At 42.2% G+C, this 9,017-nt stretch overlaps 1 long non-coding RNA gene across 1 annotated transcript; it reads left to right on the forward strand.

The window, feature by feature from the left end:
* Positions 1 to 3,392: 3,392 nt before the first annotated feature.
* LOC125413106 (uncharacterized) lies at positions 3,393 to 8,781 on the forward strand. The gene is made up of 2 exons (XR_007235827.3): positions 3,393 to 3,643; positions 5,826 to 8,781. It is a non-coding gene; the product is annotated as an uncharacterized LOC125413106 (long non-coding RNA).
* The last annotated feature ends 236 nt before the right edge of the window (positions 8,782 to 9,017 follow it).

A 9,017-nucleotide genomic window follows, 5' to 3' on the forward strand; every position in this document is an offset into this window, starting at 1 on the left:
AGAGTCAGGATCCAGGCATGCTTCACATGCCCCAAATATCTGCTGTCACTGGACCATCTCACTCCTAATCATCCAGCGTTTCCTCGGAAACATGTTAGCACGATAGGGTTGAAACTGTGGGGTGAAAATCAGTCAAGAGTGCCTAGAACTGGATTATTTCTCAGAATTAAGTACTTCTCTTCCTGGGAGTGAAGCAGAGGCAGTCTGCCTGGAAATGGAGAGAACCCAAAAGGCCTGAAAGCTCCTAAATGTTTTGGAGACATGAATTTCCTGTATAAACTATTGTTTTTTATTTGTATATAAATCAGACAAGTTTCCATTAGCAGGGTCTCTTACTGATGATAATCACAGAGGGGGCTATATGAAATCAAAGACCCCACCCTCAAAGGAAGGGAGTTTGCATTCTTAACAACTCCAGTTTTGATGCAGGCAAACGTGCCTGGTCGGGCACTCTTCCAGATTTTACATTTTTGAGAATCAATCAGAGGCCTGAAGCACCTGGAACATTTTAATACAGTAAGCTCTGATCTCCCATGTGCATTTGGGAAGTGAAAATGCACCAGTCTGCACAGATGTTCCTCATCATGCAACACATGAAGATCCTCTATTCCTCTGCGCTGTAGGACAACGTTTTATACAGCTATGATGTTGTATTCCAGTTGTGATGTTTCCTTTTCTGTCTGTTGAATAATGCTGCCTCTCACATTCTCAGTTCCAGGAACTATTTTAAAGTCAGCATTGGGAAGTTACTGTGTCCTCTCCTCTGGCTTATGTCTCAGCAGGAGCTTTTCTGCCTTGTCCATTGATACCAGGATACTGTGGAGCAGGCCCATATGGGGTTGCCCTACTTCATCTTCATTCCTCCTGAAGAGATGAAGCAACTAGAAAATGAGAAAAAAGGCCACACCAGACCTTACTATGTGCTCTCATCCACAAAAGAGCTGCTGAGTTCGAAAGCCATAGCTTTCAATGCATTAGTGTATCGGGAATTGTAGCAATGGATGCTAGGGAAGCTGCTGGGTATTTGGGACCTGGGCTCTGCTCAGATGCTACCGTTTGTACTACTTGTCCATGCTGCCCAGCCCATGTGTCTCAGTTTCCTCAGCTGCCAAAAGGGAAGGATGTGGTGCTTGTTGCATAGGACTATGTGCAGGATACTCATTATCTTTTAAATCCACATCTTCTGGGACTAGAAGTCAATACAATTATAGTCTTTTCCAAAAAAAAAAAAAAAGTGCTCACACCAACAGAAAACAGATGCTGGGCATGTCATGAATATTCCACTCAGGGAAGATCTTGTTTCTGTCTCACATCCATACCCCTTTCTCCTCTAAGTAAGTGACTCACCGTCAATGTAGATGGAGAAGAAAACAAACTCAGAAAGTAAAGGGAATAAAGCCTGCCTGCTTTAATTATTACTTATAAGTTTCACTATGTTTTATTCCCTCAGCCCTGAAAACATATGTACAAGTAACACGATATGGACTGAAAGGATCATATTTAGAAATATATATGTATGTTCACTATACATAGATGCATGCAATAACAAATCATTTAAAAAATTACCATGAATATGAAGGAGAGTATGAATGGGCTTATGAGAAGGTTTGGAGAGAGAAAAGGAGAGAAGAAAATTTGTATTTATATCATACCTCAAAACTAAAAAATTTAAAAATCAAAGTAAAAAGAGCAGTCATTATAAATGGGGTGATTGGAAGATCCCTTGCCAAGTTCACGCAAGGTAGCTCTGGGTTCACTCTCCAACTACACACACACACACACACACACACACTAAAATAATAATGAATACATCTTGAGGTTTCATTCTGTACGCAACACTTTGCTCAGTGTTTTACACTAAAGAGGGCGGGGTGCTGAGTAGTGGTGCCACACACCTTTAATCCCAAAAATTGAGAGACAAAAACATGCGAGTTCAAGACCAGCTGAGTCTACAGAGTGAGTTCCAGGACTGTTACACAGAAAAACCCTGTTTTTAAACCTCCCTTCCCCCACAAAAAAAGCTACCTATGTAGTGTATTGGAAAAAAAAAATCAGTGTGTAAGGAAGCAAGAGATGAAGTTGGAAAAACAATTACAGATGTCATGATAATTAAGATAGGGGATGATGGAAGATGCAAAAGTAGTTTTTGGCTCTAGATTCAGCTTACATACATTAGAATCCCCTGATTTACTGATCTGTTAGATACTGGCTGCAGGAGAAAGAAGTATGGGAAAGATCTAAAGTTTCTGGATTGTGAAGCTGACTGGCAGTGACTGTGGTGAAACTAACTTGATTATGAGCTATTTCTGACTCTAGAGGAAGATAAGGGATTAGACTTGGTACATAGACATTTGAGATGTCTGCTGAGCTCCATCTAAGCATTTCAAACAGGCATATAGACATGTGAGTCTGAGACTCAAGGAAATCCAAACAAGAAATGTGAGTCGTGGTAGATACAGTCACATTCTTGTGCCCAAATATGTCCAGTTGTGTATACAAAGCTCTGGAGCATCCCACTGTTGTGAGTAAGTCCAGGAAAACAGATGACAAGAGACTGGAATGAATAATGAGGAAGGAAAATAATCAAGACAGTGCAATGCCCTGGATGTCAAAGGATTGAAAAAGGGAGAGAAAAAAAAGAGGAATGATCCACTGTGCTAGATACAACATGTAGGTCATGAAATTGGATGGCATAATTAGTCACGTTGAGGTCAAAAGTAACCAGCATTTTAGGGAGATTAAGTGAAAGTCAGGTTGAACTGTATGAGAGCAATGAAAAAAGACAGGCCGTAAGAATGGAAATACAATATAGAGAGATGCATTTAAAGAATTGAGAAAACACACAGAGATGGAGTCAGCTGGATGACTTGTTTAGGGGTTTGCTGATGACATCGCTGTTGTTTGAGAAAGGAGACACAATACCTGTTTGTTCACCGATATGAATAATAGAGTAGCAATGGATGAGGGGGGAAGAAATGCTCAGACAAGAGAGTAAACTGGCTGGAGAGCATTCCTAAGAACCAAAGCTGACACAGGATTTATGAACGAACTAAAGAAGTTGGTAGGACAGCTACGGTATCAAATGGGGAGAAATTTCAGTTAAGAGATCAAAACAGAGATTGTGTCCAAGTGGACAAGACTATTTCTAATCTTTTAAGAGGCAAATTTGGCTGAAGTAAAAGTAGATTGCAAGAAATTTATTAGGACAATTTGTAAACAACCGTTTGGGAGAAAGCAAGAGCAAGGAATCTGTACCTGTGAAGGAAGAGGGGAGAAGACGCACAGGCAGAGACCCGGGACTCAGAGAATCAGGCAAGCCTGAGAGAATTTGAAAGCCCAATGACAAAGTTTCTGCACGAAGATTTCCCTTACAGAAGTTCCGCATCTGCCAGGAAGTACAGCTCAAGGGAGTCTCCAGTCACTGGATGGGCAGCATGGGAAAAAACGGCCAAGTCGTGAATGCCACTGAACCACGAGTGTACAGAACCTACAAGCTATCCGGCTCAGGGCCCGACTCTGGAGGTGTTCTCAACAGCAGAACTCAAGGACAAGCCTTTCTGACCACCATAAAGGCTCAGGAGAGAAGAGGTACACCGCCATCTACAATGGAGACAGTGGAGAACAGGCTGTGGCTGTTTCTCAGGTGGTGCTAAGGGTTGCTTGAAAATCACATTATTAATCTGAATGATTGTGCCTTTGCCTGGATTCAGGTCCAGGGCATAGAGAAAATGACTCAGTCAGGGTTGAAATATCAGCAATTGAATGCAATAAAGTAAGAAAGATAGGGACCGGAGGTTTCTGAGGATGTACGCACAGAAGTAAGCAATAACTGGCAAAAAGAAGGCATCGCAGTTTAAAAAAAAAAAATGAACAAAGCCAGTAACAACAGACAGGAGATTATTGGTGAACTGAAACCTATTCTGATATATAGCACAGCCAAAGTTTAGATTCTAAAGAGAGGGCATGAGAAATAAGACCTTATAGCTAGTGATCAGAAGATGGGATATATGGAAATGAAATGCTGAATTGTAGTTATTGGAAATAACTAGGCCTAGTACATTACCAAGAGAACTATTGGTGGTGGTGGGTTAAAGGGCAGCTTGATAAGGGGAGAGGAGTTCCAGACAGAAAGGGCAGAGTTGGAGGCCTCACTTACATGTGAAGACAGGAGTTATAGTAAAGGGACTAATAAAGAGCTCACAGCTAAAAATCACCCAGAAACTAATGATTCAAAAAGCAGTAGGTAAAGGGAAGCACAGAATTCAGACTAAATGAGACTCCTGGTTTGAGGGGTGAGGGAGTGTGTGAAATATCAATAAGAAACAATATAGACCAAAGACTGAATGAGACTCCTGGTTTGAGGGGGGGAGGAGTGTATGAAGTATCAATAAGAAACAATATAGACCAAAGACGGAATGAGATGCCTAGTTTGAGGGGGGAAGGAGTGTATGAAGTGTCAATAAGAAACAATATAGACCAAAGACTGAATGAGACTCCTGGTTTTAGGGGGGAAGGAGTGTATAAAGTGTCAATAAGAAACAATATAGACCAAAGACTAATGAGACTCCTGGTTTGGGGGGGAGTATATGAAGTATCAATAAGAAACAAGTGGGAACCCTAGCCTGCAGCCAGGCCCAAGGGTACTAGGGCTATGACAGAAAGAAAAACCTTAGCCAAGGGCAGAACCCTTGTGGACAGGGAGTGGAGGGGGGAGAGGAGAATAGAATTCCCAGAGCAGATCTTGGGTCAGGACAGGAAGCTAAACAAAACTTGTCTTCTCTTCCAAGTCTTGAAATGGGTCTTGAATAAACTGTGTCACTGTGCACCAAAAAAAAAAAAAAAAAAAAAAATCGAATCATTCGAAGTCCAGTCAGGATAAGTAAACCTATTCCAGGCAGCTTGTTTCATTCAAGGAACTAGCTACAGGTGCTGAAGGCCTGACTCAGAGGTTAAGAGCACTGGCTGCTCTTGCACAGGACCTGGGTTCCATTCCATTTGGCAGCTCACAATTCTCTATAACTACAGTTCTGGGGGAAATCCATCGCCCTCTTCTGGCTTCTGTGGGTACATTTGGATATGTAATCAAAACACTCATATACACACAAAAAAAAATGAAATAATTTTAAAAGGAACTAATTACAAAAGAATTGGAAAGCCAGACAGTGGTGGCGTACTCCTTTAATCCCATCACTTGGGAGGCAGAAGCTGCTGGATTTCCACAAGTTCGAACCCAGCACGATCTACAGAGTAAATTCCAGGCCAGCTAGGAATGTACAGAGAAACCTGTCTCAGAGGGGGAAAAAAAGTATTAGAAGAGTTGAAAAGCTCAAATAGTTTAGTAAAGAAACTGATACCTTAAGACTAGGAGGACATAGTCCCTGATTTGATTAGGAAGTTTGGGGGAGGATATGATAGTTCTAGAATCCAGGACAAACTGTCTTACAGACCCACTGAGACAGTGGGACTGATCTAATGGGAGCTCACCAAGGCCAGCTGGATTGGGAGTGATGGAGCATGTGATCAAAATGGACACTCTGAACGTGGCTGGCAATGAAGGCTGACTGAGAAGTCAAGGACAAAGGCACTGGGTTTTGATTCTACTGCATGGACTGACTTTGTAGGAGCCTGGTTTGTTTGGATGCTCACCTTTATAGACCTGGATGGAGGGGGGAGGACCTTGGACTTCCCATGGGGCAGGGAACCCTGACTGCTCTTAGGACTGGAGAGGGAGGGGGAGGTAGGAAGGGGGAGAGAAAAGGGAGGCGGGGAGGAGGTGAAAATTTTTAATAAATAAATTAATTAATTTTAAAAAAACTGTCTTGCAGAAACTAGAACCAAGATGAAACAAAGGACAGCCACCTAGATGGAGGCAGCCTCAGAGACAAGATGCAGCCTTTGCTGTTGGCCACAGCAGCAAGGCAGAACGGAGCTGCCTGGCTTTTCCTTTTCTTGTACTTTAGTGTCCCACCAGTACGAACAATTGGTTCATCCTCCATGAAGTTTCAGTGACACTGAACGGGCCGGATGACAAGCCTGCACAGGATCCAGATAGCAGGTGCTATTCAGGGTTGTTTGTGTTTTCCTGACTTCTGGAAGGCCAATGGGAGCATTTCAGGAACTGGAGAGGAATTAGGAAAGGCGCATCAAGGTTCCACAGAATCATCTAAGAAGTGTGGAAGATAAAAGGTGACAAACACAGGCAATGGTGGCTCACACCTGTAAGTCACACCCCTGGGGGAGCTGAGGCAGGAGGGTCAACAATTGGAGGCCAGCCTGAGTTCTGGAGCAAAATATATCAATTAAAGGGGAAAGAAAGAATTAACGGGTAATAACAGGAGGGAAGGTGAGCAAGGAGTCCGAAGTTTCGTGGATAAAATAGTAGAACAATAATACTCTAATACTCATGCTGGTAAGTGGCTGGCAGCCAAGATCAGTAAGTGCTGAAGGCTTACATTTTGGTTTGGTTTGGTTTTTTAATCATCAGTATGCGAAGAGGCCAAAACATATCCACATGTCAAGGGAAGAGGCAAGGGAGTGAGACAGACAAGAACAATGGAGTGGGGTGAAAGGAGACGGGAGAAGAGAAGGAAGAGGTGAGGGAACCAGAAAACCATGGCTGATAACTGTCTCTGAGTCTGGAATTCTAGCTGTTTGTTACGTTGTGTTTTTCTAAGAACCCAATTTCTTTCTTAGGTTCCTGGAGTGGTAGAAATGTATTTTAATTTCTCCAAGTTTTGTGTTTTCTTCTGAATTCTGGAATCTCACCTGATAGTAAAGCGGGAATTTGAGTATGTATGTGTACGTGCTATGCATATAAGTGTGCATGTGTGAACAGAAACATTTTCCCCAAACTCATGGCTGACTTCTCTCATGGACGGGCTAAAAGTGCAACTAACTTTTAAACACAGAGTACTCTGTTATCAGTGATTCTTGAAAAAGTCCCTTGTTTCATTGACATTAGTTGTTATCTGCTTGAGTAAACAAAACCAGGGCGTGCCCCACCGTGGGAAAGTGGGAAGTGAGTCTGTGGGAACGCATTTCCTAGGGTAACCTTAGAAGGCTGCCGAGTGCCGTTCGCTGTGGCTCCAGTTCACCGGGCACCAGGACGTGGAAACAGTCACAGCTTCCTCATCCACCTCCCGAGAGTCCCGCTTCTGCCTAGCCTTCTTCAGCCACTTCTGTGCCCTGGGTTGGTTCCTGTGCCAGGGTATGTGTCCCCTGGGCTGACTCGGCTGGGTGGAGTGCGTTACTACAACAACCTGAAGTAATCTCACCGTCTTTGGAAAGCACCAAAACTCAACCACAGGAAGCAGAGTTCAGCCGCTCGGAATATTCAGGAAGGAACTACAGGCCAGGCCTAAAAATCAGGAACAGCCCAGGACTGAAAATTAGGGAAGCTTGGTGTTCTTTTGCTCACAGATAAATCAAGCAACGGTATTTAAGAAATAAATATATTATGTTTCCGTCACCAAACTAGAGATTCGTTTTGAAATTTTTATCATCACTGTTTTTACTAAAAACGGTTCATACAAAGATTTGATGAATGATTTTGTCTCTCCTCGGTGTACCATAATATATCCTGTCCTTTCTCTACTTGAGTTTCATGGATGTGTCACAGCCTGCCCCAACAAAGAAAGGCAGCAACACAGTGACTTTGAGAGCTAATAGCCATCTCCAGCCCAGGCTCACTTTATCATCCATGGCCACCCTCTCAATTCAGCAGAATCCTTTCTTTGGTTTTCTCAGTATTTCTCTAGACAGAGTTTTCCACCCATCTCCAGCTGCTTCTAAAAATTCCCTTCTGACAAAATATAAATACATAGAACAGGTTCCCTGAAAGCACTCCTCTGTTTTCTCTTTAACTGGCCCTACCAAGTTTAGCTAACACAAATTAAACATACATAAGGACTACTGTATAATCAACACGTTTGAATCTGAACTACCATTACAGTGACGTGTTCCTTGTTTCCTTCTCTATATGAGCACTTTTCATGTCATCTCCTTTGTCTAGTTTTGCTTATGTTTCCTGTGGCCTGGAGATTTTGTGTGTGAGAGGTGGGGAGCTCTGGAAGCTGGAGGTCAATCAATATCAAGTTTCTTCTTCAATCACATCAGGATCCCTTAGAGGGATCTGGGTCGTGGTGATAAGGCTAGGCTGGCCAACAAGCTTCTTGTCTCTACCGCCCCGTGCTGGGATTATATGCATGCACCACCACACCAAGCTAGGCACGTGGCTCCTGAGAGTCAAATGTAGGTCTTTGTGCTTTCTTTACTGGCTGAGCCTTATTCCCCGCTCAGATTATGGATTTTATCAACAGAAAAGTCAATCCTCGGCAATGTCCTGAAATGTTCCTTCTACATTTTCTTTTTGTAAGTTATAGTTTGGGGTCTTGTTTCTCTGCCTTTCACCCATGTCGAATCAACTTTTATAACTGATTAATGTGTTCTATAATTTTTGCTACCTCTTTGTTTGAATTTATTCTCATGCAATTATTGTAGCTACTGGAGAGAAGGTTGCTTCCTTGATTTTTATTTGGCATTCAGAGATACTGCTGATGTTTTGTGTGTTGATTTTGTATCCTGTAACTTTCCTGAATGAAATTATTAGCTCAAATCACTTTAGAAGTCTTCTGGGTTTTTTTTTAAATTATGCAATGTACACACAAGGACAAAGTAACATCCTGTTTTTCAATTTGAATGAACTTCTTTTTTACTGTTGCTTGATTGCAATGTCTAGCATCACCTTCCCATGTTATTTTAAATAAAAGTACTGAAAGTACATATCTGTTTTTATTGAAAATAATTTTTCATACCATATATTCTGATTACAGTTTCCTCTCAGACAACTCATTCCATATCCTCCCTAACTCCCCACCCATCCAACCCCCGACTTTTTTTTTCTTTCTCTCTTTTTCTTTAAAAAACAAACAGGCAAATGGAAGAAAAGGAAGGAAGGAAGGGAGGGAGGAGAAAGAGCATGAGAAATACATTTATAGTCACATATACTCAAAACTTAG

The sequence above is a fragment of the Myodes glareolus genome, chromosome 2 (assembly GCF_982192425.1).
Source record: "Myodes glareolus chromosome 2, mMyoGla1.1, whole genome shotgun sequence".
NCBI classification, from domain to species: domain Eukaryota; kingdom Metazoa; phylum Chordata; class Mammalia; order Rodentia; family Cricetidae; genus Myodes; species Myodes glareolus.